General features: G+C 35.7%; 1 long non-coding RNA gene across 1 annotated transcript; it reads left to right on the forward strand.

Annotated features, from left to right (window-relative positions):
• The first annotated feature begins 4477 nt into the window (after window positions 1–4477).
• LOC145792448 (uncharacterized) lies at window positions 4478–7064 on the forward strand. The gene is made up of 3 exons (XR_014331848.1): window positions 4478–5025; window positions 5116–5260; window positions 6768–7064. It is a non-coding gene; the product is annotated as an uncharacterized LOC145792448 (long non-coding RNA).
• Window positions 7065–18837: the final 11773 nt, after the last annotated feature.

Below are 18837 nucleotides of genomic sequence, written 5' to 3' on the forward strand. Positions count from 1 at the left end.
GGGGGTAATCCACCCCTAACTCAAACAAAGCCCTAAACAACCATTTTAAACACTTTAAAACAAGACTTTTTTCAGTTGAAAACTAAGCCTAAAATAGCATGCAAATGTGGCTAAATAAGCAATGAAAACAAAGCTTTAAAGAGGGAATAGGACTCACCCTTGAAGAACAACAAGAACAGCAACTTCTTAAGCCAAAAACCAGCTTTTTGAAGCTCCCTTAAGACCCTCCAGCACCTCAGCAACAAAGTAGGAGTGTTTGGCTAAGAGGTTGTGTGCAAAAGTGTGAAGAAAATGCAATTCTAAGCACTATAAGGCACAACAATATAGAAAGAGAGAAATCTAGAGAGAGAGTAGATATTTTTGGCCTCTCAAAATTCTGAACCCTCTCTAAGGAGGAAGCACTTCCCCTTATATAGAGATGCAAGCAAAAGCTTGCTCAAATCCCTCCCTACACGTGTAGGGAGGATGCATCCTATGCCTAACAGCTGGCACCAAAAATATCTGCAGAAAGTGTAGAAAGGCCGCCGACCAATTAAAGTGGTCGACCGACCACCCCACCTAGTCGACCGACCACCCAAAGTGGTCGACAGGGTCAAAAGCTGGTCGACAGAGGGGGAAATGTGGTCTACACAAAGAGAAGAGGGTGGTGGCAAGTTGCCGACCACTTAAGGTGGTCGACCGACCACCCACCCTAGTTGACCGACCACCACAAGTGGTCTACAGGGGAGAAAACTGGCTAACAGAGGAGAAAAGTGGTCTACACCTCTACTTCTCACTCCAGGCAAAAGGAGGCACCAAGGTTTGGCTTAAAACAAGCACAAAATCAAGAGAGTTCAGAGACTCAGGGGCAAGGTGCGCAGCCGAAAACCTCAGGGACTCCAAACAAGTGCGAACATGCGCAATCATCGAGCACTCAAACGATGACGTCTGAGTCTTAAGGTCAGTCAAAAATGGGGTGTCTACAAACGCCCTGGCAGGGTCGAGAGGCAGCGCCCCCGAAGCAAAAATGCAAAATGCATTTGAAGTTGCTTGTCCACTCGAGCGGCCGTTTATGCGCTCGAGCAAAGAATGTTTGGTTCTAGAAGTTTGACCTGCTGCAAAAGTACTAGGAAGGTGTATTTGACACTCGAGCAGGGCTTTCCATGCTCAAGCAGACCATGTTATTTCAGTTTGCGAACCTGATATTTCAAATCATTTTTTAGTCCTCTCTCTCTCTAAAACTCTCCAGAATTCCAGATATGGAGCTTCTCTCTTTAGAAGTCATTTTCTCTCTTTAATTTCTCTAAATCCATTGGGATTTAGACCTAAGTTCTTCATCAAAGTTGGTTATCATCTCGAGGGCTTTCTTGTGTGTGGTGGAGATCGAGTTTAGGCATCGTTGATTTTGAGGTTTCATCGCAATTCTTCTTCAATACTTGAGGTAGGGATTTTCTTAGAGTTATATATATATTTGCAAGATCTAGATGATTTTCGAAATCATCCTTCGATAGCTTTGAAAGTTGATTGTTGATTCAAGAAGTTGAATGATTTTGAAAGTGGGTTTGTCTCTTGTTCTTTTAAAATGATCTTAAGGGTTTTGATCTTCGTTGATTGAAGTAAAGATGATTTTGGAAAGTTTTCTCTCAAAAGATTTGAGTTATATAGTTTTGGTGAGAAAACCTAGAAATTGGGAATTTTTAAAAGAGATTGAAAATCCATGAATGTTATTGTTATATTTATTTTGTGTGTCAAAATAAATGGATGTTTGGAAAATTTCTTATTTATATTTATATAAATGATGAATTCAGGGAATATAAGAATTGTTATTCATTTTGGAAATTATTGTTCAAAATGTTAAAATAGTCTTGAAATGACTAATTGTTGAGGATACTTGAGAAGAGAGAATTGTGTTATTCCTTGGATGATGAATTGGAATAAAAGTATTTATATTCATCTTGTGAAATTGACATATCAATTCATTTGATTACATTAAACTTTGAAAGTTGATTTGAAAACTTGCATTGAGAAAAGAATGTTGAGAAACAAGTTTTCATGGAATGGTTTTGGGGTAAATACGTTGGTAAGTCTTGATAGGTGGTGTAGATGATACTGAATAAGTTGGCCTGAGAGTCCGGGGTGAAAGACCAAAAACCTGCGCGGATAGGTGTCGAGCCTTCCGGTTAATACCGGTAAAAATGACAATTTGGTAGTATTCGTATAGTCTACTTGCAGACACCGACCTATGGATTACCAGAGTTGTATTTACCGCCCCTTGAATTAAATTGTTAAGTTTTGAACAATGGACATTTCATGGCATCATTGAGCGTGATGGTTTTTAAAAGATGAAGATATGATTTATTTGCAAAAAGACATAGCATGGCATGTGCATTCATCTCTTGAGACTTGTATAAAATGTATATACTTTGTTAAGGATTTCCTACTGGGCTTTATGCTGACCCTACGGGATTTTTGTGCCGGAAAAGATGTGATGATTCCGTCTAACTAAAGGTGAGGAAATATGTGTTGAGAGTACAAGGCTCTCATTTTGTTGTAACTCTGTTTATAAGCCAAGGGCTGTATTTGTGTGGATTTCAATAACCATTTTGTGTAACCAGGCCTAAGCCTTGGAAACTTGTAAACCCTTGGGGATATCTATTTGTTCATGTTATTTTGATTTGAAGTGGATGTATTATCCCCTGAAGACTATTTGTATCATGTATTGCAAGTGTGGGGATTTATTTTCAATTTTACTTTAAAGAACCATGGTTATCGTATTATCATATGGGTATAAAAATTGGGGCGTTACATTTTCACTCATCTCTTTTCTCTCTCTCTTTTTATGTCTCTCTCTATTTATCTCTATCGTTCGTCTCTTTTCGCTCTCTCTCTCTCTCTCTCTCTCTCTCTCTCTCGCTCTCTCTCTCTCTCTTCTTCTCTCGCTGATCATGTCTTATTTTTCTCTCTTTTTTATTTCTCTCTCTTTTTCTATTTCAGTTTATATTTAAAAAAAAATTAAAAGCTGTTATAAAAACTTGTTTGATAATTTTTTTTTTTTGATTTATAAATGGTTGTATCAGTTTGTAAATTTGAGGAAAAAACGTAAACTCAAAAAATGAGTTTACGTTGGTTTTTAAACAGAAATTTAGGAATTTGATTAACAATTTTTTTCCAATTAATTTTTTTTCAAATACTTTTTTTCAATTAATTTTTTTAATTATAATGTGCATGATCACATTATCATAAATAATAAAAAAATAAATATAAATATTTTAGACCTGAACAAACATATTTTTTAGTTTATGTTTTTAAAATTTTTCAAACATTTTGTTCAAACTAAATGCATTTATAGTTTATATTTTTTAAAAAATAAACAAAAACTAGTTTATAAAATTTTTATAAATATAAACAAAAAACGTAAATGTTACCAAATGCTGTCTTAAAATTTTATTTGTGACAGTAAAATTTGACGTCACAAAAAAAAAAACCCAAATCTAATTCGAGCTCGTTTTTCACCCCTCAACCAAAAATACCCAATCTCAAATCCCTAATCTTTTGAACCAACCCATCTCTTCTTTCGAATCTCTCTCTCTCTATCTCTCTCTCTCTCTCTCTCTCTCTCTCGCGAGCGCGCGCAATTGTGAGCAGCGACAAACGACGACGTCGAGCGACGGCAACAACAATGTGAGACAGCATCAATTAGTGTCAGATAACGGCGTAGAGCGATGGCAGTGATAGCGTGAGACGGCATCGAGCAGCGTGCGACAGCGGCGAGCGAGCGACGATGGTGCGGCGTGTCTCTCTTCAACTCTCTCAGTCATCATCATGATGATTATCTTATCACTATTAAGTTGATTGTTTTTCACTATTCAATAACCAATGGAGATTTATTATAGAAAATTACAAAATTCACATCATCATCATGATTATCTTATCACTATTAGGTTGATTATTTTTATTTTACACTAAACAGTTCACCTACAAGGAACTGCCCAGCCTAATAAAGTGAAGATCTAATTTGCAAATTTAGTGACGACTTCTAACTTGTACAGATTGGAATGGTAAGAAAGAGTGTTAATAAGTATAGACCAGTTTTACTGATGGCCTGTTGATGTGCATAACCCATTTGTATTTGGGTAAACATTAAAATTCTCTGTTAACCGAGGATGTTCATTCAGAAGCCAGTGCACCATCTTTTATTTCTATTTTTTGGGGGTGGATTAGTTACCTTAGTCGGTTGGCTGAAACAATGGATGAAATTAGTACTTCTGTTATTATTGTCACTACTATAATGTCTATCGTGTTTGTGTCGCTCAATTTGTCATTTTGCTACATATGTTAAGCAATATTGGCCATAACAGCAAAAGAAATATCGACATCCACACACCACACAAGTTGTAGCCTAGGAACAAGAACAAGGTCCTCTGCATTGGAAACAAAGACAAACAACTTTTTTGGCGTTGTCTTTTTGTTGGTAAAGTACAAGAATTGACATGGTCTATAGAATATAAAAAAAGTAATCAAAAATTTCAAGCATTCTTGAATAGCAAGTAGCTCTCTCTCTTCTTTCTTTTAATTTTAAATTTTTTTTAATGCTTATCAAAAAAAAATTGTAAAATTTGAGAATTCTTCTCTAATTGTTTTTTTTTTTTTTTGTTGGGTGTTTATAAGGGGTTGACGCACTGCCTATTTGTAAATACCTGAACCACCCTGAAACTAAGATGTTAAATAGACTTGTTGAGAGCCACAAAAAAAGCATCAGAAGAGTTGGGCGGTTTGGACCAGGTCTATCTGGCCTTGAACTGTTGCACACCTGTGCTTGTAATGAATAACGATCTTTTTATATAACCAATGAAGCAATTATGGTGGTAATATCTAATATGTGTTGCTTAAGTTGTGACTCAATTTTCTAAAATATCGACACCGGCATTATTTTCATGATGATCATGTTAGAAGTGGGTATAACTATCATTTAAATGCCTTTTTCCTTAACTGGACAACTATTTTAACTAGTTTGATGCAACTATGTTCACATGTATATCTCTTATTGTAAGTAATTTCCTAATTCTGACATTCTGTTACCCCAAAGCATTTTTTCAGATATGGTTTGGTTAGTAGTGCTGATGATTCTTCTGTTAGGTTGAGCAGTCGTGAGATGTTCAATAAATGGCAAGCTCAAAGATGGTGGGCTGAGAACTATGACAAGGTTATGGAATTATACAATGTTCAGAGGTTCGATCACCAGGCAGTACCGTTGCAAACTCCATCAAGGTCCGTGGATGAGGTGAGTTCTCATCCACTAAGATCTAGTAATATTTTGGAAATAATGATATCGTGTATAGATGGTGTGGATTCATCCTGTTGAAGAAGTGATTTCAACGATGGTTGAGGAATGAATTGCACATTCATATTTTTGGTGAATGGCTTGTTATAATTTCTAAAATCCTATGAAATAAGATTGCTCCTCCCCATTGTTATATATGAAATACATCCAATTGTTTGTTCAGAAGATATAACCGAAAAAAATTTCATTACATGTGAACGATCATTGATAATTTATTGTAAATTTATATCATGTTCTACTATCAATTTTCTTTTCTTCCTTTCAATGGCTTCATTCACAGATGCATTTGTGTTCTGCAATATTCTTGAAAGCATAATGCAATCATTTCATTTAAGATGATTGTAACGATATATTTGTATTTTACTATTTGGTGTTGACACACTCGAATCGGGTTCCCGGTTTGGGAGTTAGGGTCGGATTTTGATCTAGGCAAACTAGTTCCTTAAGAAACTTAGAATTCGAGGTGTTGACGTCCTAAAATCACCATATGGCGTTGGATTAGCACGAAACTTGGCACACACGACCACCTTGGCACGACAGACTTGTGGGAGAAGATGGGGACTCGAATCAGGTTCCCGATTTGGGAGTTAGAGCAGGATTTCGGTCTAGGCAAACTAGTTCCTTAAGAAACTTAGAATTCGAGGGGTTGGTATCCCAAAATCACCAAATGACATTGGATTAGCATGAAACTTGGCACACATGACCGCCTAGACATGAGAGACTTGTGGGAGAAGATAGCACTCGAATCGGGTTCCCGCTTTGGGAGTTAGAGCCGGATTTCGGTCCAGGTAAACTAGTTCTTTAAGAAACTTAGAATTCGAGGTGTTGACGCCCTAAAATCACCAAACGACATCGGATTAGCACGGAAATTGGCACACGACCGCCTAGGCATGAGAGACTTGTGGAAGAAGACGAGACTCGAATTTGGTTTCCGGTTCGGTAGTAAGAGCCGGATTTCGGTCTAGGCAAACTAATTCCTTAAGAAACTTAGAATTCGAGGTGTTGACGCCCCAAAATCACCAAACGATGTCAGATTAGCACGAAACTTGGCACACACGACCACCTTGGCACGACAGACTTGTGGGAGAAGACGGGACTCGAATCGGGTTCCCGGTTTGGGAGTTTGAGCCGAATTTCGGTCTAGACAAACTAGTTCCTTAAGAAACTTAGAATTCGAGATGTTGATGCCCCAAAATCACCAAACGGCATTGAATTAGCACGGAACTTGACACACATGACCGCCTTGGCACGAGAGACTTGTGGGAGAAAACGGGACTCGAATCGAGTTCCGGTTTGGGAGTTAGAGCCGGATTTCGGTCTAGGCAAAATTATTTACTTAATTATCCCTGTAATTGTATAGTTGTTAAATTTTTATGTTTTTTTTTTGTAATTAACATATTAACACATAATTATATTGTCATTAATTATTTTTGTTTTTTGTTTTTAGATATTTCCTGAGTAGGAGTTTGCTTCTTGTGGAATGCATGCCTGTGAAGAATACGACTAACTTTTATTTTTGTTACCCACGGAGAATGATGAGGAAGGCTTTTGTTTTTGGTTTATGTTATTTTGAATTGTGAACAACATTATGTATTTAAACATTATATATGTATTATGAAACATTATGTAGTGGGGTAATTTTGTTGATGTGTAGTTATGAATGCAAAAATATTTTTATTATGGAGAAATTATTATTTCTATACAAAAATTTTTATATTATTATGAAATTATTGGTTTTTTTTTTCAATTTTTTTCTTTTAATACAATTAATTTAAATATTTTTGATTTTTTTTCCTCAATGACACCACACTGTCGCAAAAAACATTAGAACTAAAATGTATTTTTTTGGCGACATAAGCAATGTCGTCACAAAAGAAATTGGGGACAGAGGTTATGCTGTCGCAACAAAAAAACATTTCGTGATAGTATTTTTTGCCGTCTCAAATAAAACTTTTAGTGACGGTACAATATTGCCGTCGCAAAATGTCTCAATTTTTTACATATTATAGGCAATAGTAAAATGCCGTCGCAAAAGGTAACATTTTCCGTCACTAAAACATTTTAGCAACGCCCTCTGTTGTGACCCCCCCCCCCCTTTGCCATCGCTAAAAGTCATTTGCCGTTGCTAAAAGTTTGTTGAGACGACATTAAATGCCGTCGCAAAAAAAATTGAAATTTTTGTAGTGTGTCAATTTAGTCAAGATTCGAATAGTAATTGATCGGTTGATCGGTCGCCATTTTTATGTAATTTTGTTGTTGTATTGTCATTATCTCACACATTATCACTAACAAAAATGCATGACACTCCAATTACGTTTCTCGTCTCTCTCTCTCTCTCTCTCTCTCTCTCTCGTCAATGTTAATGTTACCTGAAATGTTGTTGCTATGACAATCTCATCTACTCTCACTCACTACAACATTATTTTAGTTTAGTGACATTTGAAAGTGCCACAAAACTATTCTTCTAATGACATTTTTTTTAGTCTTGTGGCATGTTAAACAAGTGCCATTTATACCCGTACCACGATAAATACTAGTGGCACCTCAGTGACACTTGCAAGTGTCATTACACCATCATTGCTAAAACCTTTCAATGACACTTTGGTGTCATGATAGACACTATTTGTGACACTATCGAGCGCCATTAAAAACAAATTTAGTGGCACTTCAGTGACACTTGTAAGTGCCATTACACCATCAGGGCTAAAGACTTTCAGTGACATTTTAACATCATGGTAGATACTATTCATGACGCTATCAAGTGCCATTAAAGAAGACTTACAATTTAAAAAATGCCACTATATGGATTTTTAATGATGCTTGTTATGCCACAATTGATATTTTTAACTTCATAAATGCCACTAAATCCAATTCATTTGTGCCATTAAATGGATATAAGTGCCATTGGAGTTTATTCTAGTGACACTTTGCAAAGCTACTACCACTACTACAAAATGCCACCTATATGTTCTTTTCATTGACACTTTTAAAAGCCGCAACTAAGCATGCGTGAATACCTGTAAAAAATGAATCAATTTTATAAACAATTGAATATTAATTGTTATATCCTATATTAATTTGACATCCATTCATCTTGTAATATTTTCGTAATAATAAACAAATATTACCACCATAAGATCATCACATTAAAAAAAAAAAAAAATTCAAACCATAATCATTTTTTTATCCAAAAATATAAATTTATTTATATTGCAATAAAAATCAAAAAATATTCTACCACACTAACAAAGTTAAAGCAAAAAAGATTTTAAAGAAAATTATTCCAACCATAAGTTCTGAAAAGCCATAGTGATATCCATCTTCCAGAGAGACATTATCAAAACAAATTCAGTTCTCAAATTCTCAACCTCACTTGTATAAATATTCCCGGCTAGCATTTATAACTTGCAAAATCTGCGTCCAAAAAATAAACATATATAGGTAATTGAAACTATATTAAGTTAATATAAATTTGTTAATGAAATTAGTATTTACGAAACAAATATACCACAAATGGAGCAGGCCATGCAACATGAGTTCCAATAGCTTGTCCAATTGTTTTGACAAGTCCATATGATCAGATCAAGCTCTCATTAGGTTTGACTGACACTTGAACATGTACCTCCTAATAGTCAGGTCCAAGTTCTTTCCCTTCTACTTCTTTAGATGGGTCTGTGCTTTTAAGTACTCCGATTGCAACTGTTTCTGTTAGCCTAATGATACTTTTAAGAACAACTATATCTCCAACCTGTAAATCAAAATTTAACTACTTAAGTAATTATATATTTACAATTAATAAGTATACTTAAAAAATAAACTAGTACAAAGTGTCAGACTGAAGATGATCATAACGGAAAGTGACATGCATTTCTCTAGTAGATAAGCAAGCCACATGATTTAATCACTTAATTGGTTCACCACACTACAATAAATTATATTAAAGTAACAATCGTAAGTCTTTAGACCATATCAAACAATAGCTTAAAAAATCAATAACAACCAAAGGTACCAATCAACAACAATTAAAACCATGCCCATTATCAATATTAGGATCCCTTAAACTCAACAATGTAAATCAAATGTAATTGTGAAAAATGACAATCAACTAATTACTTTCAAGCAAGATTTTGAGGGAATCAGAAAGAGCCCATGCAGTAATAAATGATTGAGAGATGTCTTGTTGAAGCTTCACAAGAAAATTAAAAAATAAAATAAAATAAAGCACAAGCTTCGTCATGTCATGGTTTTTACTATGTAGCACATTTTGTCCAGATTTAAAAAATGGAATTTAGGTCCACAATATTCATTCCTTGGTTAATTGTAAGACAAGTTTTGCATGACATTCTAAAATAAAGCTAGAAGTAATGTGATATATATGATTAGCTCTTAGTGGGTACTTGAGTAAGAGAGGCATCTTGTATCAATGACAAGGACCATACTTGATGTCGAGTTGCCATGTCGAGAGGACTAAAAGTTATTGTGACCTAACCAAATTGAACTAATTAATTTTACAAACACACACGCATAGATATATGTATGTATATATATATGCGTGTGTAGGAAAATATTAATAAAAGCACATTTAATTCTTGTTAGTATACAAGTATACTGGTATGAGTATAAGATGTGACACTCATGTGTCCACCAAATACAAACGAAAGCACATTTAATTCTTGTTACGGGACAAGACAAGTAGTTCCACCCGCACCGAGACGAAAGAGTAGTTTCCCGAGATACAGTGGCATTTAGTTTCTTTCCCGTACACAACTAAATATAAACTGAGTATATAAAAAAATAATGAAAATAAAAAATAAATATGGTGGGTCAGTCCTGCATAAAAAAATTAGTAAAACCCACCATTCTGCGATAAATAAAGTTAATATAATTTAATTTAATCATAAGTAAATTACTGAAGAAGTACAAAAATGCACAGAATCAAATTTCCTAAAAGGCATCGAGAACGAATTATTAGAAACTGAACAGGTTGAGAGAAAAATTTGATAGAAGAACCTAGACGAAATTTGACCGAAAAATCTGAAGCTAAAAACAAAAAGAAACTACCCTAAGATAATTTTTTTCGAAAAAGTTCAAAACACGAAAAGTGTTCAAAATAATGTTTTACTTCAATTTTTGCGTAATCAATAAAATGAGCTCGTTTTGTGGGTTAAAACAACATCTAAAATTTGCATTGCTAACATGAATAAAAACTATTGTAACCAAGATCATCCGATTATAAGTTCTAATCGATCTTTTTAGTAAAAAGTTAAAATACAAAAGTTGTCTAGAATTATGTATACATGTCTCTGCCCAAATTTCATAATTTATTGAGGTTGTTTACTATTTTTTGAGATGTACAAAACAGAGCAATTCAAACTATACCAATAAGTTCATATGCAATTCTTTGTACCTTAACTCCACCACTTCGACCCTTCACTACTGGCCTACACCGCTTCGAAGCCAAACTTGCACGGGGATATCATCCCGAGTTTGACTCACACTCCCCGGACAGTTAGCATATACATATTCGCGTAAATCAAAAACTCGACTACTCTTGAGAACGAGGCAATAATATATATATATATATATATACACACAAGCCCTCATCTACTCATGAGAACAAACATAACAATGCCGAGCCTAAGGCATTCAAATAAATCTCATAATCCTTACTTTTTTTTATACACTTTTTCTCACCAGCACTCCAATAAAACAACAATTCATAGAGTCATGATGAAGTTTTCAGAATTTATCTATGGGTTCCTAATCTATTTTAATTTCATATATCTATGAATGTGATTACAACCATAAAATAAATACATATAAATATCCTAAACCTTGCATACACAACTAACCAAAATAGTTGAAATCAATCCATCATCTACATGCAAGTTCAATATCAAACCAACATCAAATAAATAAAAACAAGAAAATAAACATAAATCAAGGAAAGTAGGTTTTGCACTTACAATTATTTTTTTGAAGATTAAAAAATATTTAAAGAATTAATGAAGCCACCAAAATAAAACCCTAACCCTCTCTTGTTTCCTCTCCTCTTTCTCGGAACTCCCACATCTCTCTTTCTCTCTCGGCTCTGTCTCTCTGCTTTCTCTCCCGCCACACACAGGCACAACCCTCTTTTTTTTGTTTTCTTTTTCTTTTTTTTTTCTTTCTTTTCTTTGCCTCACCTAATAACAATTATATTATATTTTATTCTATAAATACAACATATATAAATATGTTATATAAGATCGATATATATGTAACACCTTTTTATATATATTAAAAAACATATAAATATATATATATATATATAAATATTCAGATTAATTATATATAATTAAATATCACATTAAATTAATTAAATACTACCTTAAATTCTCATGTACCCATGCAATTAATAAAGCCAAAAAAAAAGTAATAATAATAATAATAATAATAATAACAATAATAATAAATAATGACTTAATAAAAATTAGGGTCGCTACAAGTAGTATACCAAAAATTTATTTATTTATTTATAAATAAATTTGTTCACATTTTAAATAAATAATTAAATATTATTTTTGATCTTTATATTTTTAATTAAATCAATTTTAATTTTTAATTTTATCAATTTTAATTTTTAATTTTGTGTCAATTTGGTCCAATTAATAATACCGTTAGTATTTTTGACGAAAAATGATCACTGAATTTGTTCAGATTAACTCACCAAGTTGATCAAATTTATTATTTTGCCTCTAAAAGAATGACATATGTCACTTATATGCATATTTGTCATTAGAAAATGCTAACAATTAGGGCAAATTACACTATTAGTCTCTCTATTTTGGCAATATTGTGTTATTTAAGTTTTTTTAATTTCAATTGAATTGATTTTAACATTGAATTTTTGATTGTCTCAAATTGGTCCAATTGATAGCATGTTATATTGAGTTCATTTTATTTTTATATTTATTTTGGGCATTTTAAAAAAATTTGGAAGTATATTGACATTTTTTGTTTTTTTTTTTCAAAAAATGACATTAGATAGCTTGAAATTTTTTTGGTTTATTGACACTTCTCAAAATACTATAAAATGTTTGTTTATGACACTTTTCACTTAATGCCATAAAAAGTAACTTTCATCTATCTAGTTTAGTGACATTTTAAAAAAATGCCATTGCTACTAAAGTTTAGTGGCATCTTTTGATAAATGTCATTAAAATAATTTCTTGTGTCATTCTTTTATAAGATGCCATAAAGTTGATGCTATTTGTTAGGTTTTTATTCTTGACAATCCCGTTTGACAAAACTCCTTTAAGTTGTATTTGTTTTCGTACTTTTTATTTCAGTGAGGCTATGAGTTTTTTGATGCGAATCCAACCCGAATTGTGCCTTGCAGAGAAGTTTGTGATGTTAATACTTTCAAGATTGCCACTTCGCTGATTATGACGGGAATCGAGCTGCCCGGTCAGCTCGTGGCGGTCCAGGGGGCAGCGCCCCTTGGCGGGTCCGGGGCAGGGCCACGGCGGGGTCTAGGGGCAGCGCCCCCGAAGCAAAATGCAAAAATGTATTCCAAGTTGCCTATCCACTCGAGCGGACATTTCCCCCACTTGAGCAGAGAATGCTGACTTCCAGAAGTTTAGTTTGTGCTCGAGCGTAGGTTCGCTCGAGCATCCAATCCGACACTCGAGCGGAAATCGCGGGACAGTTTTCTATAAATATGTGTTTCAGTCCAAATCTAGGATAACTTCTCCAGATCTTCTTCTTGGGTTCTAGGGTTTATATCTGGGGATATTTTGCTAGTTTTCTTTGATGTTTTTTTTTTTTGAGTATTCAACTTATGGTTTAAAGAGTATACATCAAAGGATTATTTGTTTGTTCTACACAAAAGAAAGAGTTGTTCTTCGGTGGATTGTGAAGAATTCGAGCCTGAAACTTTGGTGGATTCCGGAGAGGCTCATTGTCAAGACAATTCCGATGTGAAGACGGGGTTAGAAGAGACACGTAGAGGTTGGTTCAATTTGGGCGTGGATTCGCTAGGTAATTGAGAGTATACATGTATAATTCCTTTATATCTTCTTAGTGGATTGTTTTGTGGCTGTTGCCCGTGATTTTTTTATTACAATTGGAGGTGTCCAATTGTGGTTTTTTCACGTAAAATCGTTGTGTCGATTTGTCTTGATTGTTTGATTGGGATTGTTGTTTACTGCTTAAAATTGATACATAATCACAAATCAACATCTAGGGGATTTCTAGATTTTTCACTATTAAATCACATTTTTGTTGTAGTGAAGTGGCACTTTTTTTTTTTACTGAAATGCCACTAGAGCCTTGTATGTTTGTGGCTCTGTGACATTTTTCTAAAATATGCCACCAAATATTCTTTTTGTGACATTTTTTAAAAACATGCCACTAGTATATTGTCACTAAAATGTGTCTTTCTTTCCTTGTTATTATTAGTGAATTAGACAACAATGTTATTGTTACCAACTTCAATTAATTATGCCTTTTGATCCACTGAAATACAACCATCATCATCGACTTAGACCACTATAATTGCATTATTGCTGCTACTAATGTCATGTTGTCTTTATGTCCAAATGATGACGTCGGCTATAAATCACTTTGACACATTTATAACTCTAGCACATACCAGTATTAGTCCTTGCCTATTATTTCATAGGTGGTCACTACCTTTTTACCGTCACTCATTTTTAAAAATAATAAATTATATTTTCATTCTTAGATATATATTGTTTGCCATTGTACCCACCTTAGTCATTATATTGTTTGTCTTTTCTTATTTTTTGTCCAATTTGCAAACTGTAACGCCCTAAAAATAAACCCATAATTCATACATTCATGATACAAGAAACGGACAATATATTCCATAAATCAGAGTGTTTACTACAAAGTATAATGTAAGTTTAATCAGATGGTGAGAACAAGAAGTGATGAGATAGAACAGTCCTCTACTGCCAGAATAGATAAAATGGAAAGGTTGATTCAGGAAATGACAGAAGCTTTGAGACAGCAACAGGGGTGAAACCAACAGTGGCAGCAACCACACCCGCCACCTCCACCTCGGGCACCACTCGTGCCAGATAATCAGAATGATGATCGGATAATAGCTCTCACCAAAGAATTCAAGAAGATGAAACCACCACAGTTCCATGGTGGATTAGATCCGTTAAAAGCCGAGGCATGGGTTCTCGGCATTGAGAAATTGTTTGAAGTGTTCCCTTGCTCGGAGACCCAGAAAGTGCTTCTAGCCACTTTTATGCTAGAAGACGAGGCAAGAAGATGGTGGATGTTAATGCGAGAAAATCACAAGGATGTTGATTGGGTGAAATTTTTGGAAATTTTCTATGACAAGTATTTTCCGCAGTGTGTTCGGGACAAGAAAGTAGCAGAGTTCATGGAACTTGGCAAGACAATATGACGGTAGCTGAGTATGAGGCCAAATTCACTGAATTGGCCAGGTTTGCACCTCATGTGATTGATACCAATTACAAGAAAGCGAGGCATTTTGAAGGTGGGCTTCGAAGTGACATTTTAGAGAGAGTGAATGTCTTTGAAGCTGGAATCCTACATTGGGGTGCTAGACAGGGCTATCATATCAGAAGCTAACATAGCTAGACAGACTAAGTTTGCAACAGAATGGAAAGGCAACAAAAGGCAAGGCTTCTTTTCAAAGAAGAAATTTCTGAAAAAGCAAAACACGGGCTCCTCAAATACGTCGAATTCTTTCCGAGACACAGCTCCTATGTGCAACATTTGTAGCAAAAGGCACCGTGGAGTTTGTTACCGTGCATCAGGAGCTTGTTTCAAATGTGGGAAACAAGGGCATATGGCCCGAGATTGTAATCAGAATGGTGGAAAGATAGCTGCTAGTTCCACTGCATCGATCCCAAAGCCGGGAAATACTTTGAGATCTGCTACCACTGGGGATACCGTGAGACAGAGGAGAGTTTTTGCGCTTGTTCCGGGCGATACACGGAATGCCAATGCAGTTGTCTCATGTATTATTTCTATATGTAATCAGGATGCTTTTGTATTAATTGACTCCGGATCCACACACTCTTTTACGACATATGCATTTGCATCTAGACTGAATAGACCCTTAGAATTACTGCCATATCTGCTATGTGTGTCTGCTCCATCTGGGGAATCTGTATTATGTGAATCTATATACTGGTTTTGTGATATGCATGTTGAGGATGCTATCCTATATGTAGATTTGTTACCCTTGAACTTTAGGCATTTCGATGTAATTTTGGGCATGGATTGGTTGACCAAATATTGTGCCACTATTGATTGTGTAACAAAACGGGTTGTGTTTAAACCACCAGAGCAGAAAGAGATTGTGTTTGTGGGTAATGGGGTAGTGCCTCCACCTTATTTGATATCTGCAATGAAAGCATGTAAGCTGATCAGGAAAGGGTGCCAGTGTTATTTGTGCTATGTGTTGTCTGAACAACCTGTGAATATTGAACTGAATGATATACCTATTGTTAGAGAATTTCCAGATGAGTTCCCAAATAAATTACCAGGGGAATTTGTAGATAGGGAAATAGAGTTCACTATTGAAACTGTGCCAGGCACCCAGCCCATTTCTAAAACTCCCTACAGAATGGCTACTGCCGAAATGAAAGAATTGAAAGAACAGTTGCAAGACCTGCTTGACAAGGGGTTTATTCGACCCAGCACTTCGCCTTGGGGTACACCAATGTTGTTTGTGAAAAAGAAGGATGGAACTTTGCGTTTGTGCATCGATTATCGGGAATTGAACAGGGTAACAATAAAGAACAAATATCCCCTACCCCGTATTGATGACTTATTTGACTAGTTGCAAGCATCACAGGTGTTTTCTAAGATTGATTTGAGATCCGGGTATCACTAGCTGAAAGTTAAGGCAGAGGATGTTGAGAAAATCGCATTCAAAACGAGGTATGGACATTTTGAGTTTCTTGTTATGCCATTTGGAGTGACTAATGCTCCGACAGCATTTATGGATTTAATGAACCAAATTTTTAAAACCTACCTTGACGAATTCATTGTGGTTTTTATTGATGATATTTTGATATATTCTAAAGACAGACTTGAACATGAACATCATTTGAGAACTGTCCTACAAATACTTCGGGAAAGGAAATTATTTGCTAAACTAAATAAATGTGAGTTTTGGTTGGATGAAGTTGTTTTCTTAGGGCACGTGATCAACAAGGAAGGAATTTCAGTGGACCCATAGAAAATAGAGGCAATTGTGAATTGGCCTACACCGACAAATGTGACAGAAGTTCACAGTTTCATGGGCTTAGCTGGTTATTACAGAAGGTTTGTGAAAGACTTTTCAAAATTAGCTGTGCCTCTTACCCAATTGACACAAAAAGGGCAACCGTTTGAATGGAACGACGAAAGAGAAGTTGCCTTTCATGAACTAATAACAAGATTGACCACTGCACCAATTTTGACACTACCTTCAGGTACGGAGAATTTTGTAATTTTCAGTGATGCGTCTTATAAAGGTTTGGGTTGTGTGTTAATGCAAAACGTAAATGTTATTGCTTGCGCCTCCCGACAGTTGAGGCCTCATGAGAAGAATTATCCAACACATGACCTAGAATTGACCGCGGTTGTTTTTGCTTTGAAAATCTGGCGGCATTATCTGTATGGGGCAAAGTGTGAAGTCTACACGGATCACAAAAGTTTGAAATACTTTTTCACACAGAAAGAGTTGAATATGCGGCAGAGGAGATGGCTAGAATTGATAAAGGATTATGATTTAGAGATTCAGTATCACCCCGGGAAAGCTAACACAGTTATTGATGCCTTGAGCAGAAAATTGACGGGGAGTATGGCTTGTTTGCTTATTGAACAGAAAGAAATCTTGCAAGATTTTGAAAATTTTGAAATTGAAGTGGTAATGTGTGAACAAGGCGGACTGATAGCCGCTATTACAGCCGAGCCGGCGATCATTGATGAAATCAAGCGGAAACAGAAAGAGGATGAATTCCTTAAGAAAGTGATTGATGGATTTGAGACAAGTCCAAAGGCAGAGTTCAGTATTGAAAATGAAGTGTTGAAATTTTGAAACCGAATGTGTATCCCAGATATTCCAGAACTAAAGAAGAGGGTTTTAGATGAAGCCCACAGATCCGTATTTGCTATGCATCCGGGTAATAATAAAATGTATCGGGATTTGAAACAAACCTATTGGTGGCCTAAAATGAAGAAAGAGATTGTAGAATATGTGTCCAGGTGTCTTCAATGTCAGCAAGTCAAAGCTGAACATCAGAAACCAGGCGGTCTACTTCAACCTCTCCATATTCCTGAATGGAAGTGGAAGCATGTGACTATGGATTTTGTTGTTGGTCTACCTCGGACTTCTCGAGGTATGGATTCTATTTGTGTTGTAGTTGATAGACTGACTAAATCTACACATTTTTTGCCTGTCAAAACTACATTTAATTCTTATAGATTGGCTACCATTTATGTTGATGAGATTGTCCGTCTACACGGAGTTTCGGTATCCATTGTGTCGGACAGAGATCCGAAGTTTGTATCCAGATTGTGGATGAGTTTGCAGGAAGCTATGGGGACAGAACTAAGATTCAGTACTACATTCCACCAACACACTGATGCGCAATCAGAACGAACAATACAAACTTTGGAAGATATGCTTTGGATGTGTGCTTTAGACTTTTAGGGGAGTTGGGAAGACTATTCGCCACTTACAGAGTTTGCAAACAATAACAGCTTCCACTCCAGCATCGGTATGGCACCATACGAGGCTTTGTATGGTAGAAGGTGTAGATCACCTATTTGTTGGACAGAAGTCGGGGATAGAGCTTTACTTGGGCCTGAAATTGTGCAAGACACTTCTGAGAAATTCAAGATTATTCGGCAAAGGCTCAAAATAGCTCAGGACCGACAAAAGAATTATGCAGATGTTCGGAGAAGACCTCTTGAGTATGAGGTTGGTGACCATGTGTTCATCCATGTATCTCCGACGAAGGGCCAAGTCAGGTTTGGAAAAAAGGGCAAGTTGTCGCCCTGTTACATTGGGCCGTTTCAGATTCTGGAAAGGCTTGGCCCAGTTGCCTATAGAGTTGCTTTGCCACCGGGATTCGAACAAATCCATAACGTGTTTCATGTGTCGATGTTGAGGGGTTACCTCCGAGACCCGTTTCATGTGATTGATTATCACCGGGTAGCTATTGATGAAAATATAGAATACGCCAAATGGCCGGAACGAATTGTTGATCGGCAAGTGAAATAATTGAGAAGCAAGTCCATCCCAATGGTGAAAGTGGAGTGGAAAGAACACTATGGGACGGATGCCACGTGGAAAAAAGAGGAGGAAATGCGACTACGCTATCCACATTTGTTTCCCGACGAAGGTAAAATAAGTTTGGAGGACCAAACTTCCTAAAAGGGGGAAGACTGTGATATTCCTGTTCCGTAATACGTTAATTGGTCCTTAACATGAGTATGATTATGTGTTTAATATGATTTTGTGTGCCATTATGTGA

This window comes from Camellia sinensis, chromosome 6 (assembly GCF_055761805.1).
Source record: "Camellia sinensis isolate YWXY chromosome 6, ASM5576180v1, whole genome shotgun sequence".
Classification (NCBI taxonomy): domain Eukaryota; kingdom Viridiplantae; phylum Streptophyta; class Magnoliopsida; order Ericales; family Theaceae; genus Camellia; species Camellia sinensis.